This window comes from Arctopsyche grandis, unplaced genomic scaffold (genome assembly GCF_051622035.1).
Source record: "Arctopsyche grandis isolate Sample6627 unplaced genomic scaffold, ASM5162203v2 HiC_scaffold_800, whole genome shotgun sequence".
Classification (NCBI taxonomy): Eukaryota; Metazoa; Arthropoda; class Insecta; order Trichoptera; family Hydropsychidae; genus Arctopsyche; species Arctopsyche grandis.
This window is the reverse complement of record NW_027518590.1, coordinates 216,102-236,343: the sequence shown is the minus strand read 5'-3', so window position 1 is coordinate 236,343 and position 20,242 is coordinate 216,102. Positions and strand designations below refer to the sequence as shown.

Below are 20,242 nucleotides of genomic sequence, written 5' to 3'. Positions count from 1 at the left end.
ATCTGACAGGTGGTCGCCATTGAGCACCACGACGACGACATCAGCAGTGACGTCACGAGACGGGCGCGAAGACAGCTGTGTCGAGAAAGGTTTCCTTCGCCGAAATTCACCACATTAGCAAAGGACTAGCTAAGACGACCTGATGACTGATGACCGATGACCACCACCACGACGAGGATATCAGCTGCGACGATTTCATCGAGAGCTGATCACCTGATGCTATATCAGTGTTTGTGTGTGTGTTCAGTGCTGTGTGCATAAGTTTATATGCCCCACCGTATATATTAGTGCAACGATTTTGATGAGTTGTGTTGAAACTCTTTAGGTTATAATTGACATTCTATTTGTTTATTTACCATTCTATTTGTTTATTTGTCATTGTATTTAATTTTATTTGCAAAATGGCGACTTTAGAATCGTTTGAGAATGTTAAGCGGAGTTTGAATGAAGCGGAACTGAGTGAAATAAGAGAGTTATATTTATTTGTGTTTGGAGAAGTTGGAAATTCGAGACAGTTGAGAAAGAATTTGAAAGCATTTTCAGGTTATAGATTAGATACTTCATCGGAAGAATATGAAAAGATAATAGAAAAAGTAAAGAATATGCCTGTAAATAATCTCATAATGATATGTCGGATTTTAAATATAAAAATGATCGGGACAATGAACGATATTGCCGATCGTATTGGATCATTCTTAAACAATTTGGTCCAAGATGAAGAAGAAGATGAAGAACCGAACCAAGATGAAGACGATGAAGAAGCGAACCTAGCTGAGGACAACGACCAAGAAAACAAGGAAGAAGATGGACAAAGCTTAGGAAGTTTTAAGCAGATCCAAGTATCAAGACGAGATGCGCCTTTATTGTCATTTCGAGATGTAGAAGACTCTATATCGCCGTTTAACGGAAATGAAGACTATCCTGTGGAGAAATGGATAGCAGAATTTGAAGAGCTGGCCCAGATGACGAATTTGGATGACTTAAGGAAGCTCATGTATGCCAAAAAGTCATTGACGGGAGTAGCAAAGTTGTTTATACAATCTCAACGGGGAATAACAACGTGGAGAAAATTGAAAAATATTCTAATAGAAGAATTCAAAACAGTTACAAATAGTGCATTGATACATAAATTATTAATGACTAGAGTAAAACGCCGAGAAGAGAGCATCAAAGAATATATAATAAATATGCGAGAAATAGGTAGTCGGATAAACCTAGAGGCAGAAGTAATCATCCAGTATGTTATTGATGGTATTCCAGACGAAAGCTCAAATAAAATAATTTTATATGTAGCTAAAAACTTTAAAGAATTCAAAGAGAAAGTGGAGACATATGAAAAAATTAATGTTAGAAAAGATGTTCCCTGGAATTCGAGGAAAGACGACGGAGTGTCAAACAAACACATGTATCAAAAGAAGGATACAGAAGAAAACAAATACAGTATAATTTGTTTCAATTGTAACAGGAAAGGACATAGGTCTTCAGAGTGTAGAAATAAGCACAGAGGACTGAAATGTTATAAATGCAACAGCTTTGGACATGTATATGCAAAATGTCCGATGAGAAAAGGAAAAGATGTATCGGAATCTACTGTAAATACAATAGATAATGTAAATATACCTGCTTTAATGGAAATCTGTAAAGAGTCCGATATGGAAAAACTGCCAAGAGAGAATATTGGTGAAGAACTTGTCACCGATGAGGAAGAAAAGAAGACAACACAAATTCTATTTGCAAACATAGTTGTCACCGAGAAAAGAAAACAAACGATGACCGGAGATGTCGGGTCAATGGAAGAAAAGCAGCAGAATAATAGTGAGGAACTGACTGTTCTCACCGAGAATCTCAATAAAGTACAAGAAGAGCTAGCGGAGAGAAACAAAGAAATTTCACAGCTCAGAACGGAGAGAAATTTTATGAAGTTACGCTTGGAACAGCTTGAAGACTTGATGTCAAACAAGGAGTGTTCTTCAAAAAACATTGTGCCGAGAAGGAAGACTGATCTACAGGCGGAGGTGTCTGTTGAAGTATCAGAATATTACATGGAGCCGGGAGAATTGCATGCTGTTTCAAAGAAAGAGACTTGGAAAAAGAGATTGACTGACGGCGTGCAGAAGAAAAATGTTTCAGATAAAAATATTTTATCGAATGAAGATATCTTGTATAAGAAATTCAAGAAGAAAAACAGACGGACATACAATAAGACACGAACATCAGAAAAGCAGTACAAAGAAGAAGATTTGGTCGGAATAAAAAAGGATTCACAATTTGAATCGGGAATGAAACTAAGACCTAAATTCATTGGACCGTATCGGGTTGATTGTAAAGTTAGAGACAACAATCAGTATGATGTATATGAAGTGGGAGAACTCGATGGGTCAAATTTTGTTAAATCTTCAGTAGAAATGATGAATACTTGGAGATTGAAGTGATACTGTTTTATTTGAATGAAAGATGAAAAATTATAAAGAATGAAAGATGATGAATGTCATTCGAGGACGAATGTTTTGTCAGATATGGCCGAATGTAGGATATTAATATAAAAATGATTACAATTATGTATAATGATGTGGCTCATGCCGAACAGTTGGTACACGTATGTATTAATGTTAAGGTTGGTACCCCTGAACCGTGTGCGGTAGCAGTAGTAGTAGTAGGCGTCGCGCCTTGACGCGCCGGTTGCGTACGCGCATCGATTACCGATTGTTCTAAATAAACATAAGATTGAATTGAGATCGTCTTTACTTGTCTCTCTCTCCTGCAATCCTCCCTACTACCCAGCGGACTTCCTATATATATATATATATATATTGAGTGAATGCGACAGTTGCGCTTCGACCAGATAATACGTATTTTAAATCGACAAAATCGAGGTTTCGTATTCTCCAGTTTTCTCCTCAAAAACAGGACCAATTTTATAAAAAAAAATCATCATCGCTATGAGAAGGATATTTTCTATGGTTGTGTTTCCGTATTTTTTTAAAAATCAACCGTTAAATTATCACGCTGGACTCTTTTCGTGGGTGTAAAAACGAGGCGATTTTATAGATATTTGGTGGCTCATAGCTCCTATAAAAAATAACTAATCAAAATAAATAAAAAAATAGAAACATGCCTATGGTGGATATCCATAGCATATTAAAAAATAATTTCTCTAGTGCCATAATTGTATGGACTATGCGCTGGTGTTCAGCCCTCTTAAACATGCTCTTCACGGAATAATTCAAGTATTAGTAAGTGTTGACTACAGGAACACATCTAGACTGTAAAACCAGGTATTAATATATACATACATATGTAAGTATGTATGTATTTAAATATTATTTATTTATTTACGGTCTAATTCACACACGTGCATATACATATGTATATGTACATACGTACGTTCTCTGAGTCATGCATTATTGAAATCGAATATTTTTTTAGGTTGAATCCTTGACCTCATATCTATGTATATACAAACATATGTTCTATTCAAATTTTACACGTGTTACTCAAAAATTGATATGTATCTCCAAATCGACTTTTCATGATTTTAAGAAACTGAAGTTGAAGTTCAAGGCTAAACTACTCTGTTTCCAGCTAAGACATTTGTTGTTGATAGATTTCAGCAAATGGGAGGCAAGTCTTTCGATTTCGTTTTTGAAAATCTTTCGTGTGCGTCTGTCTGGACACTATTTCCATTCCATGCCATCATTTATTGAATCTGCAGCATATATTATATTTATGTAGGCAGAATAAATATGTCGTCATGCTCAATAAAGATAACGCCAATTAAAAATACAGTGTTGTACAAAATCACTTTTCAGTATGCAATAATATTTGGATAAAAACCATTCGGACCGTTTCAAGATAAAAAACTGATTAAAAAAATCTAATTTAAAAAAAAAGGTGATAATTTTGCTGCATATTATATGTATGTATGCACATGTAGACTTTGATTAGGTTAAAATTGAAGTAAATATCTTGTTAACAATTACATATTTAAGAAAAATAAAGAGATTTTTACATTTTAAATAAAAAAAAAAACATTTGAACATTGTAAATAAGTCTAATTTCATTCGTTTTATAAATTCAAGATCGTAGAAAACATGAATGCCAGCGTTAATCCTTTTAAAAATTTTACCGCAACGGATCGAGACCACGAGAGAAGACTTGACGGTGAAAGAATTTTCTAGAAAATTCCATCAAATCTTGTGATATTTTTTTCGTTTCGTTTGTATATTTAAAATGTTCTTTTATTTTATAGTATATTCGAGATTACGAGACATCATATCTTCGATGCCTTTCTGGAAAGACACCGATTCGATCGAATGGAAGATGAAAGAACGAGGAGGCTATATAAAGAGATAGGGTTTACTCATTGAATGGAGTGATCGATAAGTTGGGTAAGTTTTTTTTATACTATTATTATTAGTGACATCTATGTTTAAAAAGTTAAGCATAATATAACAAAGATTTCAAGAATTTGATAAAATAAGTTTTAAAGAAAAATATAGATGTGTCTATAATATAAAAATAATCATTTATTATTTTATATAAATTATATATATTTAAATAAATATATATTTTTAAATGTTTTCTTATATCTTTAAAATATTAAAACAGATTTTATCAGAGACCCGAACTGTTATTTTTTTCGTTCCAGTTTGGTAAAAAAAATATGTTTTAGGTTTTTGGTTCTCTTGTATTTGAATATTAGCAAGATAATGTAAATACACCCTAACTGTGTATACCTCTCTTTATACGGCTTTTCACTATAACTTAATGTGATCATATATGTATGTATGTACATAGGTACATAATTAAAATGTCAAAGGAGAATATTTCCTAGCATATGCAGTTTGCCGTTGGTGCACTGCTGAATTGAGGGAGGATTCTGATGCAGCTAAAATGCAGAAAAAATACTTTTTTTTATTTATACTTATTTGACATTCTCTAGGCTTACCAACTTTACATTGGGCCGTGCTTTTAGGAACAAAAGTGCGACAACAGTTTAGAAATAATCTACTAGTTTTTTTTATTCCATAAGTATGGGTGTAATAAATATTTTTTAAGTTTTGTAGTTTCAATTTTGATGGAATCCAAATCTTGTAAAAATCACTCAACGTCATTTGCTCGGTTTGCAATTTTATTGTGGATTCTTTTAATGGCCGTAATGTATCAATGATGACATTAATTTTGATCTATTTACATATATTCTAAGAAATAGTACTCCGTATTGATTTAAACTATTTTTGAATAAAATTATTTACATTACAATAAAGAGTTTAACATGTCAAATGTATTATTCCATCTAGTAATACAGTCTATTGCATTTTCGTTGAATTTCATTATAAGACAACGGATTCTTAACTTTTTAACCAAGTCGCGAGCATCACATATAATTGTATTTAAATCGGAATCGTTAATAGAATCTTTGATTGTTAATTGTAAAGTATGTGCCACACGTTTTATTCCGATGAGATGAGGGAGAGAACAGTTTTCAATGGAAGAAATCAGGTCCATTGTCTGTTTTAACAGAGTAGATTTGTATGATATCGATATTATATTTTTCTAAATGTTTCAAAAACATATTTTAAATTTGTATTCCTGTATGTTTGTCCATTAATTCTATCATTCCCAAAGTGTATATAAATTTTACCGAACTGAAAAAACGAACCGCAAAAAAATATCGGTTCGGTTTCGGTTCTTGTTTTCGGTTCGGTTCCGGTTCAGCTCTCTGGTTTTTATAATATAATTAACAATTATTTATGTATTATTGAGACATCTGTAGTTGAAAAATACATTTATCAAATTGTATATGTACCAACGTACTTTATATTTTGGTTGAAATCTTTACTAAATTAGAGTTATACATTTCAAAACATTTAACTAGATAAATTAATCATTTAATTTTTTTAATGTTTTGAAATTTAATACTCCAATTTAGCAAAGGTTTTAACCAAAACTTATAAACATATTTTTACTCTATAGATGTCTCGATAATACATAAATAGTCATTTATTGTATTATAAAAATTTTTAATTAATTAAATTATTTTTTAATGATTTATCAAAAAAACTTATATAAAATTGTTTTTTCTCGCGTGTACGTATTTTTGTATGCAATATAAAGTATTAAATATACATATAAATCTACATCTTTGTATTAACTTTTAGAGAGCTTGAGTTCTGTGGTTGGCAAGCACAAGTGAGAGCTTAATTGATCGGGTTTTTTTTACCATACGGATATGTACTTTGTTGCTGACGAAATAATGAAAAATCGATTTCTACACCTGCATATGAAGCCTATTTATTTCCTGGTTTAAATTAAAAAGATAAAACATTCCAACTTTTTATTTACCCTTTTAACCCTCCCGTACCGATATGGAGTACATCTCAACGCCAAAATTCTTGTTTTTTCAACCATTTGATAAATAGTAATAGCATCTATCTTAAATTTATTGTATTCCACAAAGATATCCTAATGAATCAACAACAAAAAAAAAATACTCATGGAAAATGTCAAAATGATTTAGTATGTGCGTAGTAGTGAAGTGAGTACGCGGCCCTTTTTACTTACCTCCTTTACGTTTTTTGTAACTGGCAATGACCAATCGATACCGACAGTGGACGGGGCCGAAATCTTTTGCTAACGGAAGTTTGGTATCCACTGGCTCTGAGGCGAGCGGACTTGTCTAGTACGGATAGGTAGAGTATTAATGTTCTACATGCCATAAGTAAACCACAATTAGGGTTGCCACCGAAGTCTCCGGGCTTCGGGTTTCAAGGTTATGTCTCCATGTGTGTAGTAAATCCCCCACAAGATACAAAGAACTTGACAGGTATGTAGCTCATGTCTTTTGTGTGAAATGTTTGGCGATATTTTTTGTGTACAAAAATGTATTACTGAGCGAATAAGGTATATGTACATAAATATAAATAAATATTTTTTTTGTCACTATCACCGGGTGAGACTTGGGTCTGAGGTGGCAACCCTAACCATAATACATTAAAAACATTTTTAACAAAATTTATAAATGTGTTTTCCAGATGAAGGAGTTTGCGATATAATCGCCAATAATTTTGTTCTGACCTGACTGTCTTGGATGCTTTGCTTCCGTACTCGTGAAATCATCTCTGGAGTGTTTATTTACAAAAATACTACATCAACCGATTTTCCATTAAGGAGTTTTGCATTGATCAACGAGTCGTACGATTTGCAGACTAAGGAAAAACCTCCGGAGAAGGGGAGTGTGCAAAAATACTTTGAAACCCGAAAAAATGTTTTTGTATCAAATTTCAGTCAATCTGAGTGCAGATATGTGACTAGATCAGTGGTTCTCATGTGCGGCCACCAACGCTATATTGAGTAATATTTCACTATTTTATTTGTAAAATTATTTATAAATTTTTGACATGTATTACATACATAGTTCGAATTATAAACAACTACAAAAAAATAAATTTATGTACAATAATACAATATTGTAAATAAATCAATGCAAGCATATAGCAAGTTCCAGATATAGATTGAAGACACTATAAATTTACGTTTTGAATTTGAATTCCGAAGTTGTTTTAATCAAACTACATAATATGCTAAAAATAACAAATAAAATTGTGAAATATTACTTTATGAAGCGTTGATGGCTGCACATGAGAACCACTGGTACATATGCATGTCAAACTAGCATGATCTCCTATTATTAATTTTATTACTATCATCAAAACGAAAACGAATAATAAAAGCCTTGTAAATAGATAATAATCGTTAGATTAATAACTATTATATACATACATGTATATATGTAGAATCAATATATATGAATATCAATAGAATCAATATATATGTAAGTATATTTTATGATAAATAAAAATCTATTAAAAATTCAAAGAAAATAACTTTTTGATACAACCATCAGTCATAATTATTATTGCATTATTTAAAAAAGTATGAGACCCTAGATAACTACCAATGAGGATTTCGAGTTTTGTAAAGGTGTGTTTAGACTCTCTAATATGTATATCTTGCAATAATATAAAATAAACAAATTCTAAGTCTATTAATTAATGTATTTCTCAAAAACTAGTTCGATCTTCATCGTTCTTAAAATGTCATGCTCAAATTCTAAATACCAAGCCACAATCTAAAATACTCAGCAGCTAGGGATTTCCGACGAGAAATTCTACTATAATTATAAATTCAGCAAATCCGGTGTAAACCAGTCTTGATAAACATTGACACGGATTACACGACCCATATTCAATGCATTTTTTTTCAATGCTACCTGGAAAAAAAATTTACTTGCATTGCAATTTTGCATTATGTCTAGGGTTGTCAGATTTCATGCAAGTCAAACCGGGACACCCCCCCCTCCCCCAAAAAATTAGATCTTTGACTTTTCTATAGATATATTTTCAATCGAACTGATAATATTTAGAATATCTATAATTGTTTTTTTTCCTTCTATTTTTAATATATGTAAATGAAAAGTGCTACAATTTCAATTAATAAACCAAAGATAGACTTAGATAGACAAAGATAGACTGAGAGGATTAGTGAAAAAATCTAATATGGTTTTTGTGCTTTTTCTTCAGCTTTTTATATTCAATATTAGATAAATAGCAGAAATCTTTTAGTTTTCTGTTCTGACGGTATCTACTCCGCGTCTGCATGTGATGAATCATTCTGAGTGGTAGACAATTATCGATTGAAGACAAATTGATTGATGCCTGGTGCACATTTTTTGTCTTCCTTCTACACGTAGTCTTCCAGAAAGTATAAGATAGAGACAAATAGTTCACTGCTGCAGTGTTTACCAGACTTTCTGGTCCAGACATCGACTTTTTGTTTATATTTTATGTTAATTCTGAGTTAAAAAACTTCTGTGGGAATTTAAAAAAGTAGTAAACCGGGACATTTGGGCGTCCCGAGAGGTTTGTTCGGGATACCGGGACACTGGACTTAAAACTGGTGACAATCCCGATTAATCGGGACGCCTGACAACCCTAATTATGTCCGATGTTTATATCATTAATTTTTATGTTCGTGACAATTGACGTGTATAATAAATGTATATAGCGCTTTAAAGCATAGGTTCCCAAACTTATTTTCCCCGTGGACCCCTAACCCAGTATTTTATCCTTCGTGGACCCTTCCTTTTATCCTTCGTGAAATTAGTAATAGTGTAATTTTTTTAAATACAAATATGAACACACTGTGATAGGTTTTGTTGTATAGTGGAAAATTGTAAAAAAAAATATGAATATTTTTTATTCTTATCGTTATTGATTTTTTTTTTAATGAAAATGAACAAATCAAAACACAATAAAATTCTTACATAAAATAATAAATTCTGTTAATGAGAGGGATGAACCTGATGCTCCTATATCAATTGGTCAATAGTTGGGTTCAAATTCGTAAGGTACAGTCGTAAATCTCCACGTTCAGTGATTTGCAACCGATTTCTTTTTTTCGTAAGAAAATTGGTAACTGCACTAAAACCTCTTTCCACGAGGTACGAAGTAGGAAATGCTATCAAAAACTTACTTGCGATAGCCCACAATACAGGATAAGCAACAAGGATATCTTTCTGCAGCCAGAAATGCTGGTAACCCTCTCTAAACTGTACCTGTAAGTTCTTTGTTTGTGCTTAATCCAATCAATTCTTCTTGTACTGTGTATTAAAACCCGCATTATTTTTATTAAATTTGATTCCATTGATTCCGGTCCGTGGATACCCATTTACATCTCGGGGACCCCCATTTTTTACTAACCTCTTATACGTTTCACATGGTTTTCGTGTAAGTGGTAATTTATTTTTCTTCCTGTCAGGGACCCCCTGGCAGTCCTCACGAACCCCCGGGAGTGCGTACGGATCACTTTGGGAACCTCTGCTTTAAAGTAATAAAAATTTAACCGTAAGCAGAACTTGGTGGTGATCTATGGTTTGTTTGGATTAGCTATAATTTTTATACCTGCTTTCTATTGGATTTCTAAATATGTAATTCTAGTTGGAAATGTTGTTGGCTTTCAACAGATCGTCAGCACTCAAAGGGTTAAAGATCGTTATCGAGCTGTTCTCGAGTGTCAAATTCAAGTTATGTACATATTTATTGGAGCGCTAACGTGGTAAATTTAAAAATGCACTCCAAAATCCATACCGGAAAAGAAAGAAACGGTATCGATTGCCCGAATTTCAATCATCGACTGTATGTACAATTGACAGTCGAAGACTTAATTGCGATAATGTTTAATAATTATATAAAAAATATTTCTATATTTTACTAGCCTCTTCTTAGTTCGGAAATGATTTTGTCGTGTGACGAAGTTTGGATTCTTATTATGATTGTAAATAATTCATTCGTGGAGCATGTCCGCCATTTCTGTTTGTTTTGGGTACATATTGATTCGCATCTGCGCAGATGATCCAGCTGTAGATTTGGAATAGGGTTGCCAATAATTCCGGATTGAACCATGTCGTACTGTCACTGTCATAGGTCAAGCCTGTTTAAATTTTTTTTACTGAAACGTATGTTCTGTGATGTGGGGAAAATATATATTCTATATTCCAGCTTTCATATTTAAATTCAGCATGTGTATGTATGTACATATATTGATAATACCATACTCGTTATGCAAGTGCCGAAGAAATCTCTTCTGCACTATCTCGATGAATAAACTTAGTTAGTTACTAGGTGGAAAGTCAAAATTATAAACTGAAATGAAGTGTTACGGGGACGAGTAGGAGATGGTATATGTAATTTATAAAAAAAAATAATGTTTATATTTTATTTTCCAAAAGAAGCATTTTGTGTAGACGAGATCTATGCAGACATGTTTTGAGATGCGTGATACAAGTCTCGAACACAAAATTACTAGTTACAAGTTACCAGTTTAATTCGGCAGTTTAATCACAAGTGGGGTTCAATATGGCTGACATGAGTAGATATACAACAAGGATATTAATTTCAACCAATGACAGAATTTTGGTAAAACAACTGGCATTCATGCGTAAGTTTAATATTTGATATATTTGTCCTTTGGGGATATCACGAAATGGTTTAATAGAAACACACAATTAGTCATACAGATTAACCCTTTGAGTGCTGACGACTTTTCTGTTGAAAGCCCGCCACGCTTAAAATTTCGCCAACATTTCCAACTAGAATTATTTAGAAATCCAATAGAAAGCAGGTATAAAAAGTGTAGCTTATCCAAACAAACACTAGATATCTGCCGCTGAGGATTTCGAGTTTTGTAAATGTGTGTTTAAACTCTTTAATATATCTTGAAACAATATAAAATAAACAAAAGAAGTCTATTAATGAATGTGTTTTTCCAAAACTAGTTACATCTTCTTCATTGTTGCTAAAATTTAATGCTCACAATCTAAATGCCAAGCCACAATCTAAAATACTCGGCAGTTGGGGTTTCAATCGAAAAATTCTGTGTGGTTATAAATTCAGAAGTTCCGGTGTAAACCAGTCTTTATAAACATTGACACGGATTACACCAGCCATTTTCAATGAATTTATTTTTCGATGCTACCAGGAAAGGCTTAGTGGGCAGTATTCTTGTTTATTTTTTACAAACTTAAAAATAAACAAGAATATTTACATTGGTAAAACGCCAATCGGCGTTGGTCAGAATTCAAAGGGTTAAGAGGAATAATGATATTCGAGGGTAACACAGTTCGTGAGAAAAACGCAGCTATAGCGATAAAGATAACACTGAGCAACAAAAAAATCACGTTTTTGAGTTACCGGAGTGGAGACTAACCAATCTTTACTAAATTTGAATAGCACGGAAAAAAAATCCGTAAAAAGTATTTTAAAGCAACAAAATATCACTATCAATAGGAAAAACATCTGACTATTGATTCCAATACTCACTTTGAGCACAGCAATACTAGATTTTGAGTTAAAGACAGCAAAGGCCAAAAAACTGTAAAAATCGCGCATTTTTTAAACGCTCATATATCGTAAATGATCACCAACCAACAAAAATCATTATCATATTCGAATTCAGTGGGTCAAAGTTAGTAAAGATTGGTTAGTCTCCGCTCTGGTAATTTTTTTGTTGCTCAGTGTAATAAAAACAATATTTTAAGTTTTGGATATTTGACATATGTATCCTGTGAAGGTATCGAGAAATGGTTGAATGGATATGCAGATAAAGAGGGATAATAATATTTGAGATTACAAATATGTAGTGGGACAATTCAAATAACAGTCTCGAGACAATTAAGGCATTGAAAGTTTCGTAAATAATAAGATATCAAAATTAAGAGAAAAATATCAATTAAACGTGCGTTTAAATAATTAAGATTAGATAATACGTGAGAAAAAGAGTAATATATTATAAATACATAGTACATAGGTTTGTAAGATATTTACCACATAACAGTAGTGACAACCCTATCGTGAGCGGTTACTTGCTGCAAGCAACCGTGTCAATCGATATTGCAGGGCAGCGTTTCCCAACCTGTGGTACGCGGTTGATGGGTGGTGGTACGCGAAATAAAACAGTAATGGCGGATATGCAGGAATGAATGATTTACAATCATAAAAATAGAAATATTTTTTATATCAAATATATAATTTCGAAAGAGACTTTGTAAGTTTGTGTCTTTTTTTGGGAACTTCGAAAACAAAATAAATATTTTCTATTAGATTAGCCATGTTTAAGCTGTTGATATTGCAAATATTGAGCGAAGCCGAGTAAAACAACTAGTAATTAATAAACATTATCTTAATTAGTCAACGTCGACGTCAATATATACAGTCGATGATCGAAAATCTGGCAATTTATACGTTTTCCCCAGATCCGGCATGGATTTTGGAGTGCATTTTTAAATTTACCGCGTTCACGCTTCTATAAATAAATAACTTGAATTTGACACTTGAGAACAGTTCGATAATAATCTTTAATGTTGCAGATAAAATTGAAAGTACATATGATTAGAAAACTAGATTTTTGGAATTTATGTATCGAAGATGATCAAACTGAAGTATTTGAAACTTTACATAATATACTGAAAACAAGAGTCGTATGTCTCGGGATATACGTGAAAAAATAATTGAATATTTAATAGGGCTGAAATCGTCTTTTACGCAGTGCTTCCGCAAACCTTAAGAGCAAACAATTTGATTTCAAACCCCATTGATAATGAACATTTTCGGACAGCTACCAAGGAAAAGGAGAACTTTCAAATTATAGCATTTAAAAACAGAATTCGAAATAAATAAGCTTATTAATTTTTGGCTAGGTATTAGTGAAGAATATGAACAGCTTTATGACATAGCGCTTAAATTTCTGTAGCCGTTTACTAGCACTGAACTGGTTGAGAGAGCTTTCTCTTCATATGTTTAAATAAGACAAATATAGAAATTGATTGAAACCAGCTCCAGACTTAAGGGAAAATTTCGCATCAGTTGAACCAAATTTAAAAAAACTAAGTACAAGGATTTCATTAAATATATTTTGTAAGGAGATTTAATGAATAGAAAACATATTATATGTACTTTGTAATTTTGTGTTTTTATTAAAACCATTTATCAATAATAGAAGTATGACAGAATAGTAGATACATATATAAAACTTTGAGCATATTATAATTGTGACTCCGCAAATAGCTTTTTTTCCACAAAATTTCTTACCAAAACAGATCTTCATATGCTACATATCCTGTCTTCACATTCCTTACCATTATGTACTACCAAGTGGTACGCGAGTCAAAAAAGGTTGGGAAACGCTGTTGCAGGGTATACATATCAGGGGTCACCGGAGCCTGAGGGGGCCGTGTATTGTTCAAAGGTTGTAAATGCGCTTAGTTCGAGGTGACACTTTGCCGAGGTGACATCTTACTACCGACCGCTTCCTGAGATGTCCTGAAAATGGCTTCCTGGGAGACGATGGAACTCACCAGTGATGGTCAACACACTAAGGTATTTATCCTTACCATTGCAAAAAAATATATTGTCGCCATTTTGGTTATGCATTTTGTTTCCATAGTTTTTGCGATTACTTTTAAGATTGTAAAGCGGTGTCTACGCTCGACGAATTCACAATAACGGGCGCTGTATAATATTGTATGTCTGTACATCGGTTTCAATTTGATTCGGCCATTTTTTATTGCGCAGTTTGCACTTTCTTTGTTTGCGATTTTTACAGGTATTCCTCGACTTTTATTTTTGGATTCAGTGTGACAGCATGCTATACACCTATTCACATACACTACGCAAGCGCATTTGTTCGCGACAACTCTCAGTAACAGACCTATACTAACCGTGACCTTCAGGTGACACCGGCCATTAAATCGATTACTTGCCTGTAGGGGAGAAAAGTCTATGTTGACATGCGCATCTGAGCTCATGGCAACAAGGGGCAGTGAGAGGGGAGGGGGGGGGAAAGCCGGGGTTGCTTCAATCGATACAGTGTCTGGGTAAATTTTCAGGACCACCCCATGGCGCAGGTCAGATCCAGACGAGCCTTCAGCGAGAGAACATCTTGCTGGCAAGTCTCCTGCTTTGTGGAAGACAATGGAGCTCAACAGTGATGGGGCCGCACACATACAGGTATTTTCGACTGCAACTGCGAAATCAAAAATATTTTTTCCTGTCGCCATTTTGGTTGTGCGTTTTGTTAACGTCATTTCTGCGTTTCTTTTTGATTGTATCATATTACGCATTCACAATAGCGGGCGTTCTACAATATTCGGTGGCATTTTGTTTCGGCTTTTGGGTGCGTTATGTGGTAAATTCCTATTTTTTACTTTATCTATGTTTTTAGTTGTATTGTTTTAAATTGGGAATTTTGGGTTTCTTTTGCAATTTTGTTCATTGCAAGCAACCGCAATTGTATGTAGTTGTAGCTGTACTTTTTTTCCTTTGTGTTATTGGCTGCCTTATTTTGAGGGTTCGAATAAGCATATGTATATACATACATGTGTATGTACGTTTACACCAGTGGTGGGCCGCAGAAATCTGAAGCCATTTAAACGGGACATTTTGAACATTTTTTTATGAAATTTTATTTTTCATATCGTCAAAAATCATCTAAAAAAATTTTTAACAAAAATTACACCACAATGAACATGGTTCAGGGTCGATATCAGAAAAAAGGTAACAGTACTTTGCTTTAAAAATCGCTCATATTTTCCACGTTTTTTCAATTATTTTTTTTAATGAAGGCAAGTAAATGGTGCGACCGCTCGCCCTTCATTCATAGCATGTATGAACAATTTAAGGGTACGAATTTAAGTGTGTAGACACCAGTGGGGCGCGGCGGAAATTTCTGTTCTTGTCACACGGACTTGTCATGCGAACATAATAAAAGAGTCCCCTTGCATTATATATGTATAATATATATGTACTTCTGGGCGTCATAAAATGATTCAATCAGTATATTTTGATTTCTTTCGATGTAGAGAACAAAATGATGGCCGCTTATAATAAATATAAAAAGATGGAGGGCATAATTCTTAAATTGAAAAAAAGAGAACATTTCCATTTAGATACTATTTGGTAAGCGTATAATATTGGTAAAAGCCATTATTAAGCATGAAGTATTACCGCCATTTTGAATCGGTTGGCTGAGCGCGCCATTTGGTGCATCATTTGATTGTCTTTTTTGAGATTCAACCAACTGTGAATTTGTCCTGGGAGAAAAAGAAGGGGGGGGGGGTGGCAATTTTTTAAAATTTAAAATCTTGAATCTTTCGGAGTCAATAAACAAATAAAAATTGTTATGTAAACTATATTCAATTCACCAAATTTTCTTCAATACAATTTTTGCTTGGGGAAAATATTGTATTTCGCAACTATGTACTACGCACATAACCGTTTGCGTTTTCGAGAAACATATACATACATATTTATGTATACATATCTGCAGTTGCACTGACCGGGAAGATTTTATTTCATAAACGTGACACAATCAATATAACGAAAGTTTAAAAATCTTTGAATGCACAATTTGATTTTACCACTGAGCATGGTAAACATTGGTCCCATCCCAACACGTAACATTCTGTTGACAACTTTGCAATTAATAATTTATTTTTGTTTTACCATCGATGATATGTTATCTGTATGCAGTGGTGTCACCCCAATTTTGGAACAACGGGTTTCAAATTTTTTTTTTATGTAATAGTGACTTGAATGAAATTTCTTTTATATATTACCTCAATTTATGATATTTCAAATGATTATTTGTATAAATGCACTAGCTGCTAAATTTGAATTCAATAGTGTTAGTTGATATTTTTACGTTGCTAGTTTAAATTTTTGACACTCTTCAAGTAAGGGCGAAATCATACAGCGGTGAATGTGGGACTTGGGGTTTATTTTTAGATAGTTCAAAACATATAGAAAAAATATCGCGTTTGTGGTATAGTCCTTTGAAAACGATACATTCGACCGTTCGTCGTTGAAATTGTATGGTAGTATTTATCCTTGCTTGATAGTGATCTATAAAAAAACGACCCTTCGGACCGTTTTCGGTAAAATTCGGTCCGAGGGTCGTTCGTCAGAACGGTGTAAATCTACATATATTTTTTTATCAAACTTCTCTTTGACTGTTACTAGGAAGGATAGTTCTGAGTGCAGACTGCAGACACATTATACAGTTAGTTTTTCTTGTGCATAACGGAAAAAAAGATATTTTCTCTTTAACTGCTACGTACTAAACTGCGACCTTTTTATATATATATATATATATATATATATATATATATATATATATATATATATATATATATATAAAAAGTATTTTCAAAAAGTATTTTATATATATATATATATATATATAAAAAGTATTTATCAGTATTTTCGGAAGAATATTTAAGTTCTTGAAAACATTGGCTCAGCTTCTCTTGATTTTTATACCATCTTAAATACAATACTTAGAGTGACGTGTAGAAGGAAGTGTAGAAAGGAAGAAAGTGTAAGAGGTGTAGAAAGAAAGACAAAAGGTGCAGAAGAAATGAGGAAAAGTGAGGAGCATGTCGAGAGCGCGGCGCGCACACGAACTTAACAAGAAATGTGTATAGCACTGTTGGGAGTGCAGTACAGACCAAGCTTCTAGCTGCCCTCGCGCCCCCCCCCTTCGCCCACTTGAGCAATTCCATCAATAACCGTACTGCACAAAATCATAAACGATGCCTCACTTTCTGATATTAGTACCGCGATATATGATCATTATTGGATGTATCGGTGTGCGGGCGAGCTTAATACACGCTTAAATATTATTGATATTTTCATATAATATACATACATTTATGTATATAATAATATAATTTTTTTCTCAATTTCCTTGGGGGTGCTGCAGTACCGCAGTGCGTATGGACGAGCCGCCACTGATTATAAGTAACTTTTTAGGGAATTCTTGAGATTCAAATATTCCAACAAAATGAGTTTCTCGAATTTCGAGATTTAAATATTTACATATTCCGAATAAATGATATTCTGGAATCTTGAGAATCAAATAAAGTCGAGAAATTAGAAGCTCTAGTCTCAATTCGTCAATATATTATATGTATATATGTATAATATGTATGACAGTTTGGCTTGCCTATATATTTCATAAAATTCTCGGATTTTTTCGGAATTTTTTTATAATTAAAGTACAGATAATCACAAATTACAAATGTTAGTTGCGAGCGTGTCGCGATTTGAATGGGAGTTTCAGGAAAAAGTGGCAACTTTGAATTCTTATTCGCTGTGAAGAAACCAAAATTAATTTCTAGCCTTAGCCTTAAATACGAAGGAGCGCGCACCGGTGGGCTTATGATAAACAATCTAATTTCACTGCAATAGTTGACTATTGGGCGATCATTTTAAATTTATTAATCGCCGAATTTGTTTGCGTCTGATTTTGAGCCTACTCTGGTTCATATGACTTTGTTTAACTATCAATACAAGTAATATTTTCCGGCTCTTGTAATATTTTCCGAAAGCAACTCTCACTGTTTTTTTTTCTTGCATTTTTTAGAACTTTGGAGTGGATGAGCGCTGCAACCGAGTCCTGCAAATGAGCCTCGACCTTGCACTCAGTTGAATAAAGTAAGTTCTACATTCAGCATAAAATTAAAATGAACTTTAAGGGGTTATTCTAGTCTAGAGGCATGAATTGTAGGTATTTTATTTATAAATGTTTGAAGAGTACATAAAAAAAAATTCAAAATTCAAAAAGTTACAGGCTGATGAAGTGGCGCGTCAAAAGGGCGCGTCAAAAGGGCGCGTCAAAAAATGGCGCGCCCTGGTTTACACGATTCCAACCCTCATAGTTATCTGATATAAAAAAAAATTAATTCTTAATCCAAACAAATGCTACAATCGAAATAATTTTTTTTCGCAAAATAATGGCTGTTTGAAATGAAAAGACCATTTTTTACCAGTTTTTTTGACTTTTCTGAATTTTTTAAAAATAGTAAAAATTTAAATTTAGTTATGGTTCTAGTTCGTGCGATAGAGTAATGTATAGAGAAGGCTCACACCAAATTTCAAGTAAAACTTGAGATACCATGTCAACCGTCTCGAAAAAAGAACTTTCGAGAAAAACGCGTTTAAAGTTTCGGGTAAGGTTACGCGCCGGTTAGATGCCACGTCACTGAAGCAGCGATATCTCCGAAAATAATTTGGATTTTAAAAATCCGCTTAAACATGTTCTTAAAGGTTTAAGCTCTGAAAATATGAAAGAAAAAAAAATCGATTTTTTCAAATTTCTAAACTAGAATACCCCCTTAAAAAACTAAGACTGACTATAAATATATGTATTACATGTATACTTGTTTTTTTTTTATATACAGTATCCGAGTCAATCAATAACAGTAAATATTTTTTTAAATATGGAAAGCAGCTTGTCGTGTTTAGAAGAATTAAGACTCTTCGCATCTTCAAAAAAGCAGATCAAATGTTGCATAATACAAAACGAGCGCATTTAAAAGGTAGTCAAGATTTCTCGTCATTTCTTTAATCGTGATTTTTCGAATGCCTCATTGTTATCGGATGATTTCTACATGTGTGCGAGTCGATTCAATTATGTCAACCAGAAATTTAGCTAAAATGTCTCATAACACTACATATGTGTGTACCGGTTCGGTGATTACTGGTCACAAAGTCACTAAAATCTCTAAAACGGAACATCTGGCAGCCGAAAAGTCCATCATACTAACGATAACTATCATACTAACGAGAACTTGAGTGCCAAATATTGTGTATTCGCGATTTTAATGGCAAAAATTGTCTTTTTGACCACCGCAATGTGACTAATAATCCAATTACCATGTGTTGATCGTACATGAATGGACAGTTTCTGTTGCAGAAACTTCAACGAATGATTTCTTTCCATTACTCATTATTACAATGAATGAATATATGTACATATGTGTGTATGCTGTAACATTGTAAAAAAGCGTAGTTTTAACTAATATTCGATGACAGTCAAGAAGTATCATGTGTTAAAACATGTGTGTATATACTTATGTAGTTTCAAATTATGAAAGTCACCAAGTTGTCTTAGATGTGTACATACATATTTTCGATGTCAGTATGTATCTATGTAAATCTACCAAATATTAAGGATAGAAAAAAATGCCTTTGTGCATCCATATATTCTATACCCATACATATATAATCAATAACGAGTTCTTCATCAGTAAATCATGCTATGTAAAGTTAAATGACAATAGTTTAGTGTATACATAAATAGTAAGGTCACAGAAAACCTGAATGTATGTAAGAATTGCATAATATATTTTACTTTCATCTATGTAAATATGTACATATGTATCTACATACTTATTATGTATAATAAAGAAAAAAGTTTCAATCACAAATTCGATCTTGGTGCTCTCAAACTCTTCTTTGTCTTTGGAGCTGCAGCTTCGGATACAGAATACAATCTCGATTTACATAGAATCACTTCGTTCTTCGAAAAGATTGCGTTAATTTTTAAACATTGGTGGTTAATTGTGAGTAAACTTTCAAATTCTGAAAGACACTGTCTGTCATTGTATGAAATTAATCAAAATATGTATAATCAAATGTCCGGTTTACACTCAATTCTCAATCGGTTAATGTATATAGTATTTTTTCTTAATCGTATAAAACAATACTGCGAGTAATATCGGCATCCGGCGTTATCATGACTTATCGTTATCACCATCGAATGCACATACTAAGGTGATGTCACGATATCATAATTGCTCTCGATATTGGAGGTGTCTAGACTTAAAGTTGACGTAGTCATATTC

The 20,242-nt window shown here is 33.1% G+C and overlaps 1 long non-coding RNA gene across 1 annotated transcript; it reads left to right on the top strand.

The window, feature by feature from the left end:
* The first annotated feature begins 13,818 nt into the window (after window positions 1-13,818).
* Window positions 13,819-18,674, top strand: LOC143922213 (uncharacterized). Its single transcript, XR_013261572.1, has 3 exons — window positions 13,819-13,934; window positions 14,444-14,564; window positions 17,980-18,674. It is a non-coding gene; the product is annotated as an uncharacterized LOC143922213 (long non-coding RNA).
* The last annotated feature ends 1,568 nt before the right edge of the window (window positions 18,675-20,242 follow it).